Source organism: Capricornis sumatraensis, chromosome 13 (assembly GCF_032405125.1).
Source record: "Capricornis sumatraensis isolate serow.1 chromosome 13, serow.2, whole genome shotgun sequence".
Taxonomy (NCBI): domain Eukaryota; kingdom Metazoa; phylum Chordata; class Mammalia; order Artiodactyla; family Bovidae; genus Capricornis; species Capricornis sumatraensis.
The window spans coordinates 51,688,161-51,712,885 of record NC_091081.1 but is presented as its reverse complement, the minus strand read 5'-3'; the positions used below and the strand labels follow the sequence as shown (position 1 = coordinate 51,712,885).

Genomic DNA, 24,725 nt, shown 5'->3' with positions numbered 1-24,725 from the left:
ACACTTACTGTACTATCAGTCTATATGGTCATCTCTTCCAGGACTTTGAGCTTTCTGAGAACAGATAGTTTTTTTTATTTATCTGTACAACTCAAGGCAGATAATAAATGTTTGATCAATGATTTACAAAATGACTGAGAGAAGAAATGAACAGATAAGTTAAAGAGCAACAGGTAACCTTCATTAAACTCCTGAAGACCCCAGCATGAGCTGACCTCTATTTCTCATCTCAAATCCACAGAACCCATTTCTTTTTGTTTCTGCTTCCTTCATATTTTCTTCCTGTAACACACCTGAAGCAAAATTTTAAATCTATAATCATTTTTTATGTTACCCTCAAGACACAACAGATGACTTGCTATGAAAAGAAAAATCCCTGTTCTTGACTTTGATTTTTTTTTTTTTTAACCAAGGGATTATGTTTCACCCTTAAATGCCTAAATTATCTCCTATATTGACAATAGCTGTTGGGTTTACTTTGCCAGAAATGCGGCATAATTTCACTGGAATCCAGAAAGCATTCTGGAGAGACTGGTTTTGTGTGTTTGCTCAGTCATGTCTAAGTCTTTGGAACCCTCTGGACTGTAGCCCAGTAGGCTCCTCAGTCCATGGGATTTCCCAGGCAAGAATACTAGAATGAGTTATCATTTCTTGCTCCAGGGGATCTTCCTGACCCAGGGATAGAATCTGAATTTCCTGTGTATCCTGGATTGTAGGCATATTCTTTATGAGCTATTGGGGAAGCCGCCAGAGATTGGTTTTAATCAGATACAAAATCACATCTAGGGAGGACTGTTTGTGTGCATGCATGCTAAGTTGCTTCAATCACGTCTGACTCTTTGCAACCCTACAGACAGAGGAATGTGCTTAGTAAACCTTCGAAACTTGCTAATTCATGGTTCTACTACTGTCAGGGAATGTTTAGCAGGAGGATTCCTACGTGCTGTTTCTCACAAGCCCTTTGTTTCTTTTTAAGCGCAACAGCACGCTGCTCCCAGGAACTGAAGTCATTGTATGAGCCAGGCTTGAGTCTCCTTTAGTAAACATTCTCTTTACGACAAAACTGCTTAGTCTTGATCCCCTTTCTTGAGATATGGATTGTCTCCTGACCTTGTGACCATTATTAATCCCTTGTTCCCTTGGTAACAGTTGCTGTGCATTTAGTTTTCTGATCTTTATCATTGTCAAAAGAAACTTCTTGTACCACAGCCTTTATATACTCACAGAGAAATCATTAAAGCACCTTTGCTCCATCAGAGCTTGGGTCCCTGTATCTTTCTTTCTTTCTTTCTCTCCTTGGCTGATTCTCTGGAGTGCAGAGACCCGTCTTGCTCACTCTCCTGCCCACGCTTCTAGGACTCTCTCCAGAAAGCGCCCTGTGCCTTCACCCACCTTGAGAGGATGCCCGGTGCCTTCATGAGAGACGTAAGTCCTGTGTCAAGGACTTTATTGGTTCTCTGCATAAACCAGGAAATATCGGCCTCTCTCTCTCTTTCACTTTCTTATCATCACCTCCAGACTGCCAGGTCCCAGTCCATTAAAGAACCCTAACATACTGCCATGGCTACAGCTATGCTAGGGACAAAGGAACTGGGGAATTCAAGTCAGTCTCTCAGGGTGGCAGCTTCAAGGCATAGAACCTAGGTGGCCGATCCCTAGTTTAGTCATAGACTTACTAGTGAATGTGTCATCATAACTGGGTAATATAAGACCCTAGTCAAAACAATCCAAAACACAGTAAGTCTCCAGTGATATGATTTTGTTTAATAAAATGGAAGCATTAGGAGATAACATCTTTGTTATTTTAACAAAGAAAGTTTCTAAATCTCTTGAGGGCAGACCTTACTCCACCTTTCTTTATGTCATCATCATCAACCATGACTGGCAGACACAGCATAAATTAGATACCTAGTTGATACTTGTAGTTGAGATAGGAGTATATGAATCAGAAATTATTTGGGACATAAGTCCAATAGATGAAGCTAATTAAATCATAAAACTTGGACTGGAATTTGTTGGGTGCCTTAAGAACTTCAATTCAGTTTAGTTCAATTCAGTCACTCAGTTGTGTCCAACTCTTTGCAACCCTATGGATTGTAGCACACCAGGCCTCCCTGTCCATCACCAACTTCCAGAGCTTGCTCAAACTCATGTCCACTGAGTTGGTGATGCCATCCAACCATCTCAGCCTCTGTTGTCCCCTTTTCCTCCTGCCTTCAATCCTTCCCAGCATCAGGGTCTTTTCCAATCAGTCAGTTCTTCACATCAGGTTGTCAGATTATTGGAGTTTCAGCTTCAGCATCAGTCCTTCCAATGAATATTCAGAAATGATTTCCTTTAGGATGGACTGATTGGATCTCCTTGCTGTCCAAGAGACTCTCAAGAGTCTTCTCCAACACCACATGTCAAAAGCATCAATTCTTCAGCACTCAGATTTCTTTATAGTCCAACCCTCACATCCATACATGATTACTGGAAAAACCATAGTTTGACTAGATGGATCTTTGTTGGCAAGTAATCTCTCTGCTTTTTAATATGCTGTCTAGGTTAGTCATCAATTAATTCACACAAAAATGAAAAGCAGTGAAGAAGACAGAAAGAAAAAAAAACAAACATGAAAACAAATGATAGAAAACAGCACACTTTGAGAGGAGTCCTCACCAGACTTGATCTTTCTAGCACAATAAACAAACATGCCAGGAATTAGAATAGTGGTAGTGGTTCTCAAAGCTGACTAATTGTCTGAATTGTGTGCTCAGTCGCATCTGACTCTTTGAAACCCCATGGACTGTAGCCCACCAGGCTTCTCTGTCCAGGGAATTTTCCAAGCAAGAATACTGGAGCAGGTTGTCATTTCCTGCTCCAGGGATCTTCTTGACCCAGGGGTTGCACCCTTGTCTTGTGTCTCCTGCATTGCCATGTGGACTCTACCACTAGAGCCATCTGGGAAGCCCTAGTTACCTGGGATTTTTTTTTTTTAATGTAGAGATTCCCATTCCTGTTTCAGACCCACTGACTGATCTCTTGGAGACCATGTAGGCATCTATATATTTCAACCTCCCCAGGTAATTCTTTTATCAACCACTCATAGCAACATTGCTTTAGACCAGTGATTTTTAAAAAAAAAGACAACTTGAAGGTGTACTATTATGGGCTCAGTTGTATTCTCCCAAATTCATATGTTGAAGTCTTAACCCCAGTACTTCACAATGTGACTGTATTTGAAGATAAGGTCTTAAAAGAGGCAATTAAGTTAAAATGAGGTCAGTAGGTTGGATCCTAATACAATACAACTGGTGTCCTTTTAAGAAGAGAGAATTAGGACACAGAGAGGTATAGAGGAAAGGCCACCTGAAAACAGGGAGAAGAGAGCTATCTCTGAGCCAAAGAAAAAGACCTCAAAAGAAACAACCTTGCTGGCATCTCAATCATAGACTTATACCTTCCCAGAACTGTGAAAAAATAAATTTCTGTTGGTTAAGCCACCTAGTCTATGGTACTTTGTTATGGCAGCCCTGGCAACTAATACATGTATCTTCCCCTGCTAATTTGAGAACTGGCAAATCTGAACAGCAAGAAGATACTGTAAAGGGTATCTTGTGTGAAAAAGAGATATTATATTTGAAGTGGATGAACCTATAGCCTGTTATACGGTGTGAAGTAAGTCAGAAAGAGAAAAACAAATATTGTACACATGCTAAGTAGTTTCAACCGTGTCCGACTCTTTGCTACTCCATGGACTATAGCCCAGCAGGCTCCTCTGTCCATGGGATCCTCCAGGTAAGAATATTGGAGTGGGTTGCCACACCTACCTGCAGGGAATATTCCCAACACAGGGATGGAACCCACATCTTCTGCCACTCCTACATTGCAGGCAGATTCTTTACCACTGAGCCACCATGTAAGCCCAGATATTGTATATTAATGCATACATATGGAATCTATAAAAATGGTATTGATGAACCTATTTGCAGGGAAGGAATGGATATGTAGATGTAGAGAATGGACTTGTGGACACAGTGGTGGAGGGAGAGAGTGGGACAAATGGAGAAAGTAGCATTGACATATATACTCTATCGTGTGTAAAGTGGATGGCTGGTGAGAGGTTGCTGTACAACACAGGGAGCCCAGTCTGGAGCTCTGTGATAACCTAGAGGGGTAGGATGGGAGAGGGGAGGAAGGCTTAAGAGGGAGGGGATATATGTGTAATTATGGCTGATTTGCATTGTTGTTCAATAGAAACCAACACAACACTGTAAAAAATTAAATTTTTTTTTAAATTTAAGGAAACAGTAGTCCTACTCAAATAGTGACTGATTGTTAAGTTTTAGTATTGTTTCAGACTTCAGCACAGAGAGAAGTTGCTGTGGGAGAAGGGGAAGAGTGTAGGAGAGAAATGAGCTCAAATAGAAAAGAAATAATGAAGAGCTGGTAAATGGGAGAAAGGAGAGACATTCCAGAATATAAAAACCATAACCCTGATGAATGCACTCTATCACAATGACATTATTAGGAAACAGCCACCCCAGAAGGGAAACAACGAAGCATGTGCCCACAAAAACCTTGAAAGTACATAAAGAGAACAAAGAGCTTTTCTTGCTCACCACTCAGTACTATTAAGGATTAAGTCATAACCTGCTGCAGTCATGGACCAACAGGGAACCTTGAGAGGAAATTAAGATGTTAACAGGATGTTATGCACTTTGGACAAGCAGGCTCCTTTGATAGTTAGATTAATATCTCAGGAATAATTTTAATTATTTTTTAATTATTTAATTATAATTATTCTATGCATGGGAAGAGTCTTCCCAAAAGCCCTAAAATCATTACCTTGAGAGGTGTGTTCTGTGTGACTAGCAGTGACTTTTTACTGAGATGAAAGCTTTACTGTACATATGTGTGTGTGTATGACTGTACATATTCCCCAGCCAAAAATCACATATATACTGGCTTCTCCATCTCCCTCTTTGGAATAGCTCCTTAGAGTTACAGAGCTGCTGCTTCGCAGACCATAGCTCTCAATAAGGTCCTTGAATAAATTTAAACCCTCAGCTCTTGATGTGGTGCATTTTTCTTTCAGTTGACAAAAGTTCATAATGATTTTTGCCTCTGAGTCTTTCCTGATCAGACAGAAAGTTAATTTCCTTCATTCCTTTAGTCAAAGACCATTTAGCCAACTTACTACATATTAGAAACTCAGGTGTAGTCTTGCTGTTTGATGATTCACACAGGAGCTGTGCCACTTAAGAATGCCAGTCTATAAGGAAAGAGTTCTAGGCCTTCTTCAAGGCCCAGTCAGAGGAAGACACACTGATACTTTCTTTAGGGGATTTTAAATTCTACAGCCATTGATCTCTCTGTAGAGCTCCCAGGTTTCCAGGCTGGGAACCCACAGGTAATTCCTGTCCTAGCAACCCAAGAAGCACATGCTTTTTCAATCACTGTGACCCCAGTGGGTGGTGGTCAAGAACTATATGTCTCTGACATCCTGACTCTAGCACAGAGCCAGGCACAAAGTAGGTGCTCAATAAATATTGAATAAATTAACTAATGACTCAGACAATCACATCTATCAATATGAGAAGCCCTCCTAGAGAGTCTAGTACACATTCCCCATCCCTTACACCCCAGATCCTTTCCAGAAGCAATTTTCTTTATCAGACTCCCTAAGAAGAAGTCACATAAGATATTGTTTGGGAAATATAATTAAAAAGCAAAATTTTCTTCCAATCTAGAAAAGCTTTACACTAAGGTAAAAGAGAAAGAAAACAATCTTATTACTGAATAAAACCAGGAGGTGATACCACAGGCAATTCTCTAAAGAGACTGCAAAGACAGAGGAAAGTCTTTTATATAACTCAGTGGATACAATCCCCTGGATTTATGTGTTCAGGATAAAACTGGTAATTTTATCATATGTTTACAGCTGGAGGTCAGATTTGCCATTTGGAGTCAAAGGGACAGCTGAAATTAGGCCCATCTTCTCCCAGGAAGCTGGATGTAGGGCCTTACCTTCTTTGATGGTTATATTTCAAAGAGATGTGAGTTCAGGTCCATAAGAGAACACACCTGAACTGTAAGCTGGCAAGAAGTTCATTTAGCATTTGAACTTATTAGCAAGGCAGCTCAGTTCTCCTGGAAGCCTCAGGAATGGCCTATCTACCTATATACAAGCACCCCGGAGCAGCCCCAGGGACCACAAGTGTTCTGTTAACCAGGTTTCCTAGTCATGGCACTGTGTCTGGAGCTGCATTAGGCATTACTGACAAAATGGAGGCACAGCCCCAACCCCCTCTCCTCATCCCACAGGCATGGTCCCAGGATGAAGGGGTTAGCGCTTGTGATTCTGACTTGTTTCTTCCTTTCTTCAGTTGAGTTGGCTGGAAAGAATGTTAAGGTGCTTATTGTTCTTGAGAGGAGCATGAGAAAACACAAAGCCTTCTGCAGCTGTGCCCAGAAAATAATCCATAAAGTTAACCACTGACATTTGTTCAAGGATCTATACAAGGAATGTTCCAGGATGAGCATGTAGGCCGCAGCTTGAGGCCATGGGAAGGATTGTTATCTGAGACCTGTTTGTGAGGGGAATGTTTATGGCAAAAGAAGTTTGCTGAGCTTAGGGTTTAGGAATAATTAAGAATAGCTAGAAGCCTTTTTAGGAGATAGTGAGCTTAGGATGCTAGGGGCAATCAGGATTTAGAAAGATAAGAAATAAACTGAGGAATGTGGTATGCAGCCCAGACATAAACATGAGTTACAATGTAATCATAAGTATAGGACACATAAGAAGAAATAGATAATAGATAGTAAAGCCAATTCTGAGAGAATCGCTGAAGCAGGAATTCTGTTTGAAGGCCAACAGTGATTTCTGGAGATAATAAATCTGGGTGCGGGGGGGACTAAAAATGTCAAACCTCTGACCTAATGCTTTTGTCAAAGTATGAAATAAAACCTGAAGCTTGAAATAAATATGTAGTCCCGTACCTCGAGTCAGAGGCTACATCATTCTTCACTGACACCGCTCATCCCTTCAGGCTGATTCCTTGGCTGCTGGAGCTGGACTCCAGCGGCCCTGGACACTAAGGCCAACTTTGAGGAGAGAAAGCTGAAACCTCTTTCTGAAAAGCTACTTGATAGCCCATAAAGCACATTTTTTTAAATCTGACTTGCACTAAAGTGAAGTCACTCAATCGTGTCCGACTCTTTGCAATGCCATGGACCGTAGCCCTACCAGGATCCTCCATCCATGGGATTTTCCAGGCAAGAGTACTGGAGTGGGTTGTCGACCAGAGATCAAATGGGTGTCCCTAACATTGCAAGGCAGATTCTTAACCACTGGACCACTGGGAAAGATCCCTATTATTACTATTATTGAAGCAAGAAAGTATAGAGGCTTAAAGCACACAGTCTGAACCTGCCTGGATTTCATTCCAGACTCACTTTATCCAAAATGTGGTATTCCTCAATTGCTTCATAATAAAGTATTTAGAAGACTGGAGAGCCCAGGTAAGAATGTAATCAATGTTAGCTATTATTTTTTTATTCTCATTAGTGCTTCCAAGACACTAAAGTAAATCTTTTATCTCACTCTTTCCTCTTTTCCTTCAATTTCTCTCCTCACCTTCACCTACCTTTTGCCCATGGGGATGAAGAAAGTGTGCTACAATTATATCCCACCATGCTTTCAAGTTGTTTCTTTCATTTTTAATTAGGTAGAAACCTCTTGAATTGCAATATCTCTAGACAGATTATTATCCAGATTAAAGTCACTTCAAAGCAAATGGACATAATTGTAAAACCTAAAGAAGCACAAAATTTCAAAATTGCACCTTTTTTTTCCTTGGTGGTTTGTGAACTAAAAGAGAAAAGCTTAGCTTTTCATGGCTATTTCACACTGATTAATAATTGACAACAATTTTAACAGAGCCAACTATATCCCCAAACAGAGAATGATCACTAATTGCTATTCAAATATATAACAGCAATCATTCAAGGTGACTGACTGCCACCAAAGATGATGTTCATTATTTATCCCCACTCTAAAGTTCTGGGTTCTTATATCTCCAAATCAAACTTAATAGACAATTTAAATCATGATTACTCAACAAATGAAGGCCTAAGACCTGGGAGTTAACACTATCGGCTCCAGGACACAGCATAATTTTTTAGATGGAGAGACAGTTAATTCCCATCTCCACAGATACTATGAAAGATATTAGGGCTTTGATTTATATTTGGTTTCAGCTAGAATAAATGGCTTGCATCTGGTCAACTTAACAGAGATGTTTTAAAATATTCTTTATCTAATACTCTAGTTTGTTAGTAGACCTGATTAGGGTTATTGTTTAGCTGAACATTGCCCCCACACCTAGTCTTCTGGGTTCTTCTTCAAGGAACCCTGAGGCAGGGACTTCCCTGGTGAACCAGTAGCCAAGACTCCATGCTCCCAGTGCAGGGGGCCAGGTTTGATCCCTGGTCAGGGAAGTAGGTCCCACATGCTGCATCTAAGAGTTTACAGGCGGCAATTAAAAATCCCACATGCCACAATGAAGATCAAAGATCCCATGTGCTGCAACTAAGACCTGGTGAAGCCAAATAAATCAAAAAAAGTATTTCTTTAATGCTAAAAAAAAAAAAAGAAGAAGAAGAAAGAAACCATGCGGCAATCCTGATTTAGGTAGTTTATTGGGAAGATGATCCCAAGAAACACAAGTGGGGAAAGCAAGGCAGGGCTGGGAGGAATGACAAGGATGTGTGTTTCCACATTAACAAATTGAAAGATAAAAACCATATGATTATCTCAGCATATGCAGAAAAAGCCTTTGACAAAATTCAACATCCATTTATGATAAAAACCCTCCAGAAAGCAGGCATAGAAGGAACATACCTCAACATAATAAAAGCCATATATGATAAGCCCACAGCAAACATTATCCTCAATGGTGAAAAATTGAAAGCATTTCCCCTAAAGTCAGGAAAAAGACAAAGGTGCCCACTCTCACCACTGCTGTTAAACACAGTTTTGGAAGTTTTAGCCACAGCAATCAAAGAAGAAAAAGAAATGAGGAATCTAGACTGGAAAAGAAGTAAAATGCTCACTGTTTGCAGATGACATGATCCTCTACATAGAAAACCCTAAAGACTTCACCAGAAAATTACTAGAGCTAATCAATGAATATAGTAAAGTTGCAGTATATAAAATTAACACACAGAAATCCCTTCTATTCCTATACACTAACAATGAGAAAACAGAAATTAAGGAAACAATTCCATTCACCATTGCAACAAAAAGAATAAAGTACTTAAAAATAAACCTACCTAAAGAAACAAAAGACCTATATATAGAAAACAGTGTTTTATAAAATACTGATTAAAGAAATCAAAGATGACACAAATAAATGGAGAAATATACCATGTTCATGGATAGGAAGAATCAATATAGTAAAAATGAGTATACTACCCAAAGCAATCTATGGATTCAATACAATCCCTATCAGGCTACCAACTGTATTTTTCAGAGAACTAGAACAAATAATTTCACAATTTGTATGGAAATACAAAAAAAAACTCAAATAGTCAATACAATCTTGAGAAAGAAGAATGGAACTGGAGGAATCAACCTGCCTGACTTAAGATTATATTACAAAGTTACAGTCATTAAGACAATATGGTACTGGCACAAAGACAGAAATATAGATCAAGGGAACAAACTAGAAAGCCCAGCGATAAATCCATGCACCTATGGAGACCTTATTTTGACAAAGAAGCAAGAATATACAATGGAGAAAAGATGGTCTCTTTAACAACTGGTGCTGGGAAAACTGGTCAACCACTTGTAAAAGAATGAAATTAGAACACTTTCTAACACCATACACAAAAAGAAACTCAAAATGGATTAAACATCTAACTGTAAGACCAGAAACTATAAAACTCCTAGGGGAAAACATAGGCAAAACACTCTCTGACATAAATCACAGCAGGATAATCTATGACCCACCTCCCAGAATATTGGAAATAAAAGCAAAAATAAACAAGTGGGACCTAATTAAACTTAAAAGCTTTTGCACAACAAAGGAAACTATAAGCAAGGTGAAAAGACAGCCTTCAGAATGGGAGACAATAATAGTAAATGAAGCAACTGACAAAAAAATTAATCTCAAAAATATAAAAGCCGCTCCTGCAGCTCAATTCCAGAAAAATGAATGACCCAATCAAAAAATGGGCCAAAGAACTAGACAGACATTTCTCCAAAGAAGACATACAGAGGGCTAACAAACACATGAAAAGATGCTCAACATCACTCATTATCAGAGAAATGCAGATCAAAACCACAATGAGGTACCATCTCACACTGGTCAGAATGGCTGCTGTCAAGAAGTCCACAAACAATAAATGCTGGAGAGGGTGTGGAGAAAAGGGAACCCTCTTACACTGCTGGTGGGAATGCAAACTAGTACAGCCACTGTGGAGAACAGTGTGGATATTCCTTAAAAAACTGGAAATAGAAAAAAAAAAAAACTGGAAATAGAACTGCCATACTACCCAGCAATCCCACTGCTGGGCATACACACCGAGGAAACCAGAATTGAGAGAGACATGTGTACCCCAATGTTCATCACAGCACTGTTTACAATAGCCAGGACATGGAAGCAACCTAGATGTCCATTGGCAGATGAATAGACAAGAAAGCTGTGATACATATACACAATGGAATATTACTCAGCAATTAAAAAGAATGCATTTGAATCAGTTCTAATGAGGTGGATGAAACTGGAGCCTATTATACAGAGTGAAGTAAGTCAGAAAGAAAAACACCAATATAGTATATTAACACATATATAAAAAATTTAGAAAGATGGTAAGATGACTCTATATATGAGACAGCAAAATAGACAGAGGTAAAGAACAGACTTTTGGACTCTTTGGGAGAAGGCAAGGGTGGGATGATTTGAGAGAATAGCATTGAAATACGTATATTATCATATGTGAAATGGATCACCAGTCCAGATTTGATGCATGAGACAAGGTGCTCAGGGCCGATGCACTGGAATGACCCTGAGGGATAGGATGGGGAGGGAGGTGGGAGGGGGATTCAGGATGGGGAACATGTGTACACTCATGGCTGATTCATGTCATGTATGGCAAAAAGCACTATAATATTGTAAAGTAATTAGCCTCCAATTAAAATAAATAATTTTTTTTAAAAAAAAGGACATGTGTTTGATGATTGATGACTCCTGAGAGTAGCTAGAGTTCAGTTTTGCTGAGGACCCCCTGAGAAGTACCCTTCAGAAGTATCCCAATGAAGGATGATGAAGCTGGAGTATTTATCCACTGACCCTCATCCTTCATTGGTTAAGGACTGACCTATAGGCATTCATTTCCAGCACATTCATTTTCAGGCATTCATTTCCAGCAGCCTTGCACATGCACTGTACAAACACTTTTGGCTGCATGTCTTCCTTGTTTTGTTTCTCTTGAAGCAAAGAGACATGAACACTTAAGGTGGCAGGCTGCCAGTGTGCACAAGAGCTGTCTGTTGTGGCTGTAGGTGAACTCAGGGCTGGGGTTCAGTAAAAATCTAGCTGGCACTGAATGAATGCAAAAATAATTATTTCAGAAACACTGTGTATATCTTAATGTAAAGTCACCCATCTAGAAAAATTACATCAATCTTTTTTACCTAATATCCTATTTAACTCACTTAACATATAATATTCTAAGACCCAACTCTGGAATGTTCTAGAATAGAGATCATGGATATTTTACTTTTCAATTCTGTTTGTTGGAGTCCTGGTTTTGAAGAAGACAAACAGGAATGTGGGAGCTAGTGGCTACAAAGAATCTTTCTCAATCACTTTTCGAATGTTCTTTATGAATGTACAGTGACTTTCCAGATCCAAACAGGAAGCCCGCTCTCAGGCTGCAAAAACAACTCTGAACTTCTCAAGTTTTCCAAAAGCCCAATCAAGTGAAACAAGTAATTAACCACTCACACAACCCACATCCTTGACACTCCACCTTGCTCACCATTCCATTCATGCTTCCATCATATTTTCTTTCCTCCTACAAACATTGAGACTTTGTGTTTCCACAGAGCTGCTGCTCCAGGAGGATCACAGGATTGTACAAACAACTCCAGAATTCTAAATAGCTTCTCTTTATCCCTCACGGCTTCTCCCAAACACTGTGGGCTAGAAAAGTAGAGGCCTGTAATTTTGGTGCCAACATGTAATATTTTTAATCAGGCTCAACAAGTCACACAGGAATTTCTTGGGAGAATGTCAACTTTTATATCTTACATTTTTCCACATTAGTAATGGTAAGATTAGCCTAAAATCAACTAATAAATAAATACAAAAGGAGTAATAAAACAGAGTTTCTTATCAAATCTTATCAACTCCAGCTCTCTCATTTTGTAAGTTTTAATTTGACACCTTAAATTAAAGCAAAGATTCTCAGGTCAGGCTCAGAATCTTCAAAGATACATTAAAATTTGACCAGAGCTTAGCACAAACCCCTGCTCAGAATGAGACCTTAAATAAACATGAGGAACTCTGGGAAGTCAAGTACACTCTCAAAATGACCTCCAAACCAAATCAAAGATGACCCTCTTTATGAGCTACTATTCTGGGGCAAAATAAAAATGTGAAATGTGTCCTAAGGATTCAACTTTTATATTCCTGTTTGAACAGTTTCTTTTTTATTTTTTTTAACTTTATTATAGTGCCAAGAGGAGATCATTTTATTCAGGTAAACTGGGATCTCCTACCAGTCTTAATCACAAATATAAAACTGCTGAAAAATGAATGCCAAACATTCTCAGGACCCACGTTTTAGGACTACTTTCAAGGAACAGAATTTTCAGAATCATGTGAAAGCCAGGAAACCTTGAGCAAAGAGTTTACTAACGGTACCTCTTCCTTGGCTACATTAAAAAAAAAAATGAAGAAGAGGAAGGAGGACTGAAGAACATAAAAGGGAAAAACAAAAGCAAAAGACCTGCGAACATGCCAGGTGCAGACTGAGGAAGGTTTGAGTGCACTTAAAGCAGAAGCGTGGTGCTTGCTTTGGCAGCATATATATGAAAATTGGAACAATACAGGGAAGATCTGACTCATTTGAAAAGACCATGATGCTGGGAAAGATTGAAGGTGGGAGGAGAAGGGGACAACAGAAGATGAGATGGTTGGATGGCATAGCCAACTCAATGGACATGAGTTTGAGTAAACTCCAGGAACTGGTGATGGACAGGGAGGCTCAGCATGATGCAGTCCATGGGGTGATGAAGAGTTGGACAAGACTGAGTGACTGAACTGAACAAAGATCAGCAAGGCCCCTGCCCAAGGATGACATACAAATTCATGAAGCATTCCATATTTTTAAAACAGACTTATGGTTACCAAGAACAAAGGTGAAGGAGGAGAAAGAATAAAGTATGAGGTTGGGATTAACATATACATGCTACTATATATAAAGTAAACGCGAGTCTGAGTGAACTCCAGAAGTTGATGATGGACAGGGAGGCTTGGCATGCTGCGATTCATGGGGTCGCAAAGAGTCAGACACGACTCAGCAATTGAACTGAACTGAACCAACAAGGACCTACTGTATTGCACAGAGAACTATAATCAATATAATGTAATAATCTATAAGGAAAGGAATCTTAAATATATATACATATACACACACACACATATATATTCATACACATACATATGTATAAATGAATCACTGTGCTGTACACCTGAAACTAATACAACATTGTATCAGTAAATCAACTATACTTCAATAAAAATAAAATAAAAATATTTTTAAAAAGCAGAAGTGTGGAATGATCCTCAGCAACCATGAGGACCTTGGGAACTGCTTAAAAATAGAAGTGGTGGCCATGAACAAGAAATGCGTTCACAGTTGCTATGGGGAAAAAACAGCAAATAAATAGACTCAGACACTTTAACAGGCCGATTTCTACCTATGGGAACTTTCTCTGTTTCCTCCTGACAGGATTAAAGGATTAATCCATTAAAAGGATTAAAAGGATTGCCCATTTAACAAGCAGTTGTTCAACCACCCATAAATCTATAAGAGACCACAACAGATATTTTGGGAGGCAAAGAAGTAGAAGGTTCTGTCTTTGTTCTCAAAGTGATTACAACTGGTGACTAGGTTGATAACATTCAGAAAGAAAAAATTCAGCTTCCCTGGTGACTCAGCAGTAGAGAATCTGCCTGCCAATGCAGGAGATGTGAATTTGATCCCTGGGTTGGGAAGATCCCTTGGAGAAGGAAATGGCAACCCACTCCAGTATTCTTGCCTGGAGAATCCTATGGACAAATGAACCCAACGAATCTAAGAATGTGACACAACTTAGTGACTAAACCACCACCACCAAGAACAAATGAGCACATCCAAGCAATCCCAGGCTGCTGGGTTCCAGACTGAACACAGCTTGGAATGGAAGGGAGGAGTGAGTAGCTCACAGAGACTTTTTCCAACCTGGGATAAGACTTGCTGCTCCTTATTTACCATTTACCTTCTCTGAACTTCCATCTCTGTACAATGAGAAACCTAGGGTGTCGTGAGAGTTTTATAAAGTTGATAGCCCAGAGTAAGAACTGAGTAAGAACCTACTTTTATCATTATTAGCAGTAGCAGCAGCATCAATATAATTATTAAGTAATATCTCCTAGAAGAAGAATTTCCAAAAAGGTAGGACAGTGCCTTATAAGTCCCACCCTGGAACTGAAATGCACTTGCTTACTGCTATCAATTGTATTTAAGAAAACTGACTACTTCATGAATTAAACAGTTGTTTATTCCTTGTTGGGCATCCCTGATGGCTCAGTTGAATCTGCCTGCAATTCAGGAGACCCTGGTTTGATTCCTGGGTTGGGAAGATCCACTGGAGAAGGGATAGACTACCCACTCCAGTATTCTTGGGCTTCCCTTGGGGCTCAGCTGGTAAGGAATCTGCCTGCAATGTGGGAGACCTGAGTTCGATCCCTGGGTTACGAAGATCCCCTGGAGAAGGAAAAGGCTACCCACTCCAGTATCCTGGCCTGGAGAGTTCCATAGACTATACAGACCATGGGGTCACAAAGAGCCAGACATGACTGAACGACCTTGTTTTTTTGTTTGTTTGTTTTTTATTACTTTTTTTCAGGCTACAGTCACCGTAGATAATGTCCTTTGAGATGCTGAAACTGAGTTCCCAACAAGGTCAACACTACTGAAGGTTGGCAGATGCACAAGCAGATACTTGGAGCCATGCATTTATAATTAGTGTCCACCAGTGGATGATAGGAAGCAGACTGATGACAAAAGCAATGTGCTCAGATCAAAGTCACCCAAGGTGGGAGGGACTGAATTACAGAGGCCCCACACAGCTCCCAAGACAGGCCCCAAGCTCAATGATTGCAATGCAGCCTGAGTTTTCATTGCCTGTAGAAGCCTTTGGGTGGAAAGCCCATTGCCCATGGAGCTATGCTGCTTACAGGAGGAAATTTTCTCTAATTCTTTCACCCGGAGAAGGCACCATCCCATAGGCTTTACCAAGAAGGGAAATTGCTTCTATTAAGTCATCAGTGTGAAACTGAGTCCCCATTAAACTGAGTTCCCCTGTCGAATTCACAATTAACCTCTCTATCCAAAATGTTATTCTCTTTCTTGTCCCAATCATGTTATCCCCATGATGGAGAAATATCAAAGAAAAGGAGGAACTGAAACTGAGCAGGACCCTGAGGAGCCCTCCTGAGTATAAAAGCTCCTCTGTGTCCCTTTTTTCTTGTTTAGAGGGAAAGGCTTTAGTCTCCTAGACCTTCCCTGAGATCCAAAGAGCAGATTCAGTTCAGTTCAGTTCAGTTGCTCAGTCGGGTCTGAATCTTTGCAACCCCATGAACTGCAGCATGCCAGGCCTCCCTGTCCATCAGCAACTCCTGGAGTCCACCCAAACCCATGTCCATCGAGTCGATGATGCCATCCAACCTTCTCATCCTCTGTTGTCCCCTCTCCTCCTGCCTTTAATCTTTCCCAACATCAGGGCCTTTTCAAATGAGTCAGCTCTCCACATCAGGTGATCAAAATATTGGAGCTTCAGCTTCAACATCAGTCCTTCCAATGAACACTCAGGACTGATTTCCTTTAGGATGGACTGGTTGGATCTCCTTGCAGTCCAAGGGACTCTCAAGAGTCTTCTCCAACACCACAGTTCAAGAGCATCAATTCTTCAGCGCTCAGCTTTCTTTATAGCCTTTTTCTTTTCTCACATCCATATATGACTACTGGAAAAACCATAACCTTGACTAGACAGACCTTTGTTGACAAAGAAATGTCTGCTTTTTAATATGCTGTCTAGGTTGGTCATAACTTTCCTTCCAAGGAGTAAGCATCTTTTAATTTCATGGCTGCAGTCACCATCTGCAGTGATTTTGGAGCCCAAAAAAATAGTCAGCCACTGTTTCCACCGTTTCCCCATCTATTTGCCATGAAGTGATGAGACCAGATGCCATGATCTTCGTATTCTGAATATTGAGCTCTAAGCCAACTTTTTCACTCTCCTCTTTCACTTTCATCAAGAGGCTCTTTAGTTCTTCTTCACTTTCTGTCATAAGGTTGGTGTCATCTGCATATCTGAGGTTATTGATATTTCTTCCGGCAATCCTGATTCCAGCTTGTGCTTCCTCCAGCCCAGTGTTTCTCATGATGTACTCTGCATATAAGTTAAAACAGTTAATAATTAGGGAAGTGAGGGAATGCAAAAACAAAGAAAATGCAAAGTCAAGAAACAATAGCTCAGTGACAAAACAGAGTCCGAGTTCCTCCTCAAGGGATATATAACAATCTGATACATATCTTTGAGCTATTTTGCAGAACTAAGACCCTCAGCCAGGAGGAAGATGGTGACTACATGCTGACCGCAAGAATGTAGACTCCAGACTGGGTGGAACCAGATGCGCAATGCTTAAAATGCCCCCAAAATACCACCCTGTTATCTCAACACCAACCAATCAGAAGAAAGTCATGCTCTCTGCAGCCCTCACCCAAATGTTGCCTTTAAAAATCCTACCCTGAAAGTCATCAGGGAGTTCACATCTTTGGAGCACAAGCTGTCTCTTCTCTTCGTTTAGTACCCTACAAATAAACACAGTACTTTTCTTCACCATAACCCAAGTCATAGATTGGCTTTGCTGGGCATCAAGTAAGCAGATCCAAGTTCAGTTCAGTAATAAGTATTATTTTTTTTAAAGTAAGAGGAAAGAAATTCAGCGATATAGATGCTCATAAGTTGGCTAGTAAAGTGTCAGTCATTTAAAGTGATAATACCTTTTAAATATTTAGTGTTTTAAATACGTGAATCAACTTCATTAAAATGTGATAATAATAATGAACAATAAACTTCTGTGGAAACCTCAACAAAAAAAATCTCATTCCTCTGCCACGAGAAGGCAGTTTCTTTTAACTAGCACAAAAACTAGGAGCCACTTAGGTATGATGAGCAAGAACTCTGCAGTTCAGAGGAGAAGGGTAAGATCCCAGAGGGGCTGGGGGGCCAGGAAGGCATTACAAAAGGCAGCCAGGCAGGCGGCAGGAAGCAGCTCCTGAGGGAGCATGTGTGTCTTGGCAGGAAAGGTCTTGGCAGTGCCTTCCACACAGGGAAATCCTTGGTCTTCACAGGAAGCTAAAGAGTCACAGTCCTCAGGGTGACAACCTGAAAGTCCTCATTATAAAAGACCTGCATTAGCAGAGCATTCATACCCAGAGCTGGCCCCCTTCCCTGATTTATCAGACCTCCATGGGCAGCCTTGGATCAAGGCACAGAAATGTGGCTTCAGCTGTGACTCCTCATGGTCAGGAAATGCATGTCTCCAGCTCCAAAAAGAGCCTGCTTGCCTCTCTTCACTGAACAGAAAATTCCTCCTTTCTCAGAGACTCAGGCTAGCCCCACAAGCTGTCCTCATATCCCCATTTGCAGGCTCAAAAACCTCATCTCAAACTCTTTTCCCAAAGAGAAATGCCAGAAACATCCACATCATACTGTAAAGGACAGTTTGCCCAAAAGAATAGTTTTATCCACCCCTCCTTAAGTGGGCTTTCAAATGTTGTTTTTTCTCCTTCTGCTGGGTATGAATGAATCACGTCCTCAGGAAATACAACCCGTTGAGTAAATCAGCACACTGAAATATCTTAAGAAATAAAGCTAGCATGGTTGACTCATTGGATGGAGGCAGCTTTAACCAAACACTTGAAACCCTGAAATAGGCATCTTCTGATATTCATTCAAGGTGGGTTTTACATTGAAGCTCAGGTATTTGTCCAAGTGAAAGGGCAAGTTGACTTAATATAGAGCCTTTAATCATTTACCTGAAAAAATGAAGAGAGCCAAAGCAATCTGGGAATCCAGCTTTAGGAGTAGCATGGCTAAAATTCCTTTTAAAAGAACAATAGTAGGGAGCTACCAAGGAGAGGTTGTATGTAGTTCTGAGCATCCTTTATCAATGTGGTGGGAAAATTAAAGAGATTTAGAACTCTCCATCCAAAGATAAATAAATAAATATATATACACATATATATAATTATTTTATGGTCACACAATTTGTCCCTGTGTTTCAGCCTTGATGGAATAATTGGGCATTACTGGCAAGGTGAGTCAAACTGGGGACAGTTCAGGAAATTGGGTGAGGCCCGTCTGCCCTATGCAAATAAATAATACTCCTAGACATGGGCAAGATTTTCACTTACCTTCTAAAATTAGAATGTGCTCTTAGACCTAAAAATGAGAGGCAGTGGAGTCATAGTGTCATCTGAGAGAGATGACTTAAACCAAGTTACTTTCCCTGACTTTTGTTTGTCACAGCCAAAAGACACCTGGCTGAGTGAAAGGGGTCACAGGTACCAGAACACAGGTGAGTGCTCCCTGGCACCCCCCAAATGAGGGAAGAGAATCATAAGTGTCAATACTTAACGGCACAAAAAACACACCAAATCACAAGAGAAAATTTCATTTCTTTTCTTAGCTAGAACAATACATCCTTCCAAACCACAATCCCTCAAATTTCATTCCAGTCAATATCCTTTCAGTCCAGTTCAAGCTGTGGCTAGGAATTCAAAATAAATAGTGCTGATTTTGAGAGCCACAAAACTTTGCACACAAGAATAAAGTCAGTTGTTATTGTCAGGAGAAAAACTACATACATCTTTAGTTCAGAAGGTAAAGAATATGCCTGCAATGCAGGAGACCTGGATTGGATCCCTGGATCAGAAAGATCCCCTGGAGAAGGGAATGGCAACCCTCTCCAGTATTCTTGCCTGGAAAATCTCATGGACAGAGGAGCTTGGCAGGCTACAGCCCATGGGATCACATAGAGTTAGTTATGACTGAGCTAGTAGCACTTTCAGGAGAGAGGTGAGGCTGAAAGTCAAGTTGTACAAAATGGAAAACTTTCTCTTTCTAAGGGCAGGCAAAGTGAAAGTTGCTCAGTCATGTCTTCGTGACCCCCTGCACTGTAGCCTGCCAGGCTCCTCTGTCCGTGGAATTCTCCAGGTCAAATACTGGAGTGGGTAGCCATTCCCTTCCAGGGTATCTTCCCAACCCAGGGATCAAACCCAAGTCTCCCACATTGCAGGTGGATTCTTTACTGTCTGAGCCATCAGGGAAGAGCAGGTAGGTTGGTCTTAATAAGTTAATGCCTGATCAGTTCAGTTCAGTTCAGTTCAGTTGCTCAGTCTTGTCTGACATTTTGCAACCCCATTGACTGTAGCACACCAGGCTTCCCCCATCACCAACTCCCAGAGCTTGCTCAAATTCATATCCATTGAGTCAGTGATCCCATCCAACCATCTCATCTTCTGTCATCCCCTTCTCCTCCTGCTTTCAATCTTTCCCAGCATCAGGGTCTTTTCCAGTGAGTCAGTTCTTCACATCAGTTGGTCAGAATATTAGAGTTTCAGCTTCAATATCAGTTCTTCCAAAGAATATTCAGGACTATTTCTTTTAGGATGGACTAGTTGGATCTCCTTGCAATCCAAGGAACTCAAAAGAGTCTTCTCCAACACCACAGTTCAAAAGTATCAATTATTTGGGGCTCAGCTTTGTTTATAGTCCAACTCTCACATCCACACATGACTACTAGAAAAACAACAGCTTTGACTAGACGGCCCCTTGTTGGCAAAGTAATGTCTCTGCTTTTTAATATCCTAAGTTGGTCATAGCTTTTCTTTCGAGGAGCAAGCATCTTTTGATTTCATGGCTGCAGTCACCATCTGCAGTGATTCTGGACCGCAAGAAAATAAAGTCTGTCTCTGTTTCCATCGTTTCTCCATCTATTTGCCATGAAGTAATGGGGCTGGATGCCATGATCTTCATTTTTTGAATGTTGAGTTTTAAGTCAGCTTTTTCACTCTCCTCTTTCACTTTCATCAAGAGGCTCTTTAGTTCTTCATTTTCTGCCGTAAGGGTGGTATTATCTGCATATCTGAGGTTATTGATATTTCTCCAGGCAATCTTGATTCCAGCTTGTGTTTCATCCAGCCTGGCATTTCACATGATGTACTCTGCATATAAGTTAAATAAGCAGGTGACAATATGCAGCCTTGACATACTCCTTTCCCAATTTGGAAACAGTTCGTTTTTACATGTTCAGTTCTAACTATTGCTTCTTGACCTGCAGACAGATTTCTCAGGAGGCAGGCAAGATGGCGTGGTATTCCCATCTCTTTAAAAATTTTCCGCTGTTTGTTGTGATCCACAGTCAAAGGCTTTGGTGTGGTCAATAAAGCAGATGTTTTTTTTGGAATTCTCTTGCCTTTTCTGTTGGCAATTTGATCTCTGGCTCCTCTGCCCTTTCTAAATCCAGCTTGAATGCCTGGAAATTCACGTACTGTTTAATCCTTGTTTGGAGAATTTTGAGCATTACTTTGCTAGCATGTGAAATGAGTACAGTTGTGCGGTAGTTTGAATATTCTTTGGCATTGCCTTTCTTTGGGACTGGAATGAAAATTGACCTTTTCCAGTCCTGTTGTAACTGCTGAATTTTCCAAATTTCCTGGCATATTGAGTGCAGCACTTTCACAACATTATCTTTTAGCACTTGAAGTAATTCAACTATTTGAGGAATAGTTGAGTTGATGGATGAATTCTATCACCTCTACTAGCTTTGTTCATAGTGATGCTTCCTAAGGCCCACTTGACTGTGCACTCTGGGATGTCTGGCTCTAAGTGAGTGATCACACCATCGTGGTTATCTGGGTCATGAAGACCTCTTTTGTATAGTTCTTCCATATATTCTTGCCACCTCTTCTTAATATCATACTTCTGCTAGGTCCATACTGTTTCTGTCCTTTATTGTGACTATCTCTGCACGAAATGTTCCCTTGGTAGTTCTAATCTTCTTGAAGAGATGTCTAGTCTTTCTAATTCTATTGTTTTCCTCTTTTTTTACATTGATCACTTAGGAAGACTTTCTTATCTTTCATTACTATTCTTTGGAACTTTGCATTCAAATGAGTATATCTTTCCTTTTCTCCTTTGCCTTTAGCTTCTCTTTTTTTCTCAGCTATTCCTAAGGCCTCCTCAGACAACCATTTTCCTTTTTGCATTTCTTTGTCTTGGGAATGGTCTTGATCATGAACAAAGATCATTTTGTCGTTTTTGAGATTGCATCCAAGTATTGCATTTCAGACTTTTTGTTGACTATGATGGCTACTCCATTTCTTCTAAGGAATTTCTGCCCACAGTAGTAGATATAATTGTCATCTGAGTTAAATTCACCCATTCCAGTCCATCTTAGTTCACTGATTTCTAGAATGTCAGTGTTCACTCTTGCTATCTCCTGTTTGACCACTTCCAATTTGCCTTGATTCATGGACCTAACATTCCAGGTTCCTGTGCAATATTGCTCTTTACAGCATCAAACCTTGCTTCTATCACCAGTCCCATCTACAACTGGGTGTTGTTTTTGCTTTGGCTCCATCCCTTCATTCTTTCTGGAGTTTTTTCTCCACTGATCTCCAGTAGCATATTGGGTACCTACCGACCTGGGGACTTCATCTTTCAGTGTCCCATCTTTTTGCCTTTTCATACTGTTCATGGGGTTCTCCGAGGCAAGAATACTGAAGTGGTTTGCCATTCCCTTCTCCAGTGGACTACATTCTGTCAGACCTCTCTACCATGACCCATCCATCTTGGGTGGCCCTACACAGCATGGCTTAGTTTCATTGAGTTAGGCAAGGCTGTGGTCCGTGTGATAAGATTGGCTTGTTGTCTGTGATTGTGGTTTCAGTCTGTCTGCCTTCTGATGTCCTCTCTGGGTACCTACTGTCTTACTTGGGTTTCTCTTACCTTGGACATGGGGTATCTCTTCACGGCTGCTCCAGCAAAGCGCAGCCACTACTCCTTACCTTGGACATGGGGTAGCTCCTCTCAGATGCTGCTCCTGACCTTGGATGTGGGGTAGCTCCTCTCTGCTGCACCATCGCATCCCCTGCGCTTGTGCACCGTGACTTTGCTTCTCTGAAATTTCTAATGTTTCTGTACTTCTAACTGTCAGTGGTATAAATGCTATAAAATTCAACTTCTTATCATGGCAGGGGGAAATGTCAGTGACCTGGTCTCTGCTTGCAAGCTGCTCTCATCTTGCACCATTTCTGGTGTCATATTTTACCCTCAGAACCACTTAGGAGTTTGCTGCTCCCCCCACATCATGATGTGCTCACCTCCATGCCTCTGCTCACATGCTCCCCTCCACATCTGTCCCTATTTTCATCTCTCTCAGATCTACTTATCCTTTGAGAATTTACTCAGCTCTTACACCTATCAATTCTCCCTCTCACCCCAGGCCTCATCGGTTTGGGAAAGTGCTCCAGGTCTTGGAAAAAGGTCTAGGGGAACTTGAATAACTGGGCCAGTTGTAAGGGCAGGAATTCTATTGTGAGAAAGCAGGTAGCCTTAATCACTGAAGAGAGGTAGAGCCCCAGGGCAAAGGGTCAAAGAGATTCCAGCAGCAGGGTTGGTTTCATTTTCATGGTTAATATTTATTGATCATTTACATGACATACTCTTTGCAAAATGTTTACATATTTCAATTAACTTAATCTTTACAATGAGGCTGTAAAGTGGGGACTACTGTTGTTCTTGTTTTATAGATGAGGAAGTTGAGCCATAGAGAAGTTTTTCAGTATCTGGTTTCATAACCTCTCCAAGGTCCCTCAACGAGTAGGTGGTGAAAGCATTGTCTTGCTCCAAGTCTAAGCACCTAGCCAAGCCTGCATAGCTTTCTGTACAATGATTTACAGACATTAAGCTGGTCATAATTTGGACATGACAGCACCTAGATTCATCACGTAGCCAAGAGATGAACTTCTCTTTATCCCATAAAACTGAAAATTTCTTTGCTCTGAGATCCAAACTCATTAAGCAACTTTTTAATTAATGTTAATACTAAAAGGCACCAGAACTAGTGGGAGGCCTAGATCACAAATATAAATATTCATGTAAAAAAAAATCACACTATTGTAAATAGATAAAGCGACTTTCTGATTTAAAGGTAATCCTTGTACCTGATCAGATTGACTCTGCTCAAGACAAAGTCTGAGTGTAATGACATTCACTCAGATAGACCATATTCTGGGCCATAAAACATACCTTAACAATATAAAAGAATAAAAATTGTATGATACCCATTCTCAAACCACAATGAAATTAAACCAGAAATTAATAATAGAAAGGTAGCTAGATAATCACCAAATACTTGAAGATTAAATGATATACTTCTAAATAAATCATAGGCCAAAAGAGAAATCTCAAGACAATTTTAAAATATTTTGAACAAAATAAAAATGAAAAACAAGTGAGAATTGATGGGAGTTTGTGAAAGCAGTGCTTAGAGGGAAATTTATAGCATTGAATATATTTATTAGAAAAGAAGAAAGATTCAAAATAAGTTATCTAAGCTGACACCTTAAGAAACTAGAAAAAAAAGAAAAGAAAACTTAAACCCAAAGTAAATATACATAAATAAATAATTTAAAAAGCAGAAGTGGGGGAGACTTCCTTGGTGGTCCAGGGGTCAAGACTCTGAAATCCCAATACAGGGAGCCTGAGTTTGATCTCTGGTCAGGGAACAAGATCCCACATGCCACAAATAAAGACCTCACATGCTACAACTAAAAATCCTGCATCTCACAGTAAAGACAGGTCTCACATGCTGCAACTAAGACATGGCACAGCCAAATAAATTTTTTTAAAAATGTAAGAAAAAAAGAGAGAAACAACTGAAGAGTCATGAAAAGATGAGAAGGAAACTTAATAGCATATCACTACATAAAGAAGTCAATCTGAAAAGCTGACATACTATTTGGTTCTAACTATATGACATTCTGGAAAAGGCAAAATTAAGGAGACAATAAAACAATAACAGCAAGGTTCCTTTTCATCCCTGAATTTTCTTTCCTCCAAAGTGTGGTTTGGTGCTAACATGTTCATTTCAGCCTCCTTTTTATTTAGATTTGCATGGTATATCTTTTCCTATCCTTTAACTTTTAGGCCACCTATAGTATGGACGTGAGAGTTGGACTATAAAGAAAGCTGACCACTGAAGAATTGATGCTTTTGAACTGTGGTGTTGGAGAAGACTCTTGAGAGTCCCTTGGACTGCAAGGAGATCCAACCAGTCCATCGTAAAGGAGATTAGTCCTAGATGTTCATTGGAGGGACTGATGTTGAAGCT

General features: G+C 40.2%; 2 pseudogenes; both read left to right on the top strand.

The window, feature by feature from the left end:
- The window catches only part of LOC138089555 (ribosomal protein eL22-like pseudogene), a 73,893-nt pseudogene that overhangs the window by 23,643 nt on the left and 25,525 nt on the right, over nucleotides 1–24,725 (top strand).
- On the top strand, nucleotides 13,062–13,384 carry LOC138090015 (U6 spliceosomal RNA; annotated as a pseudogene).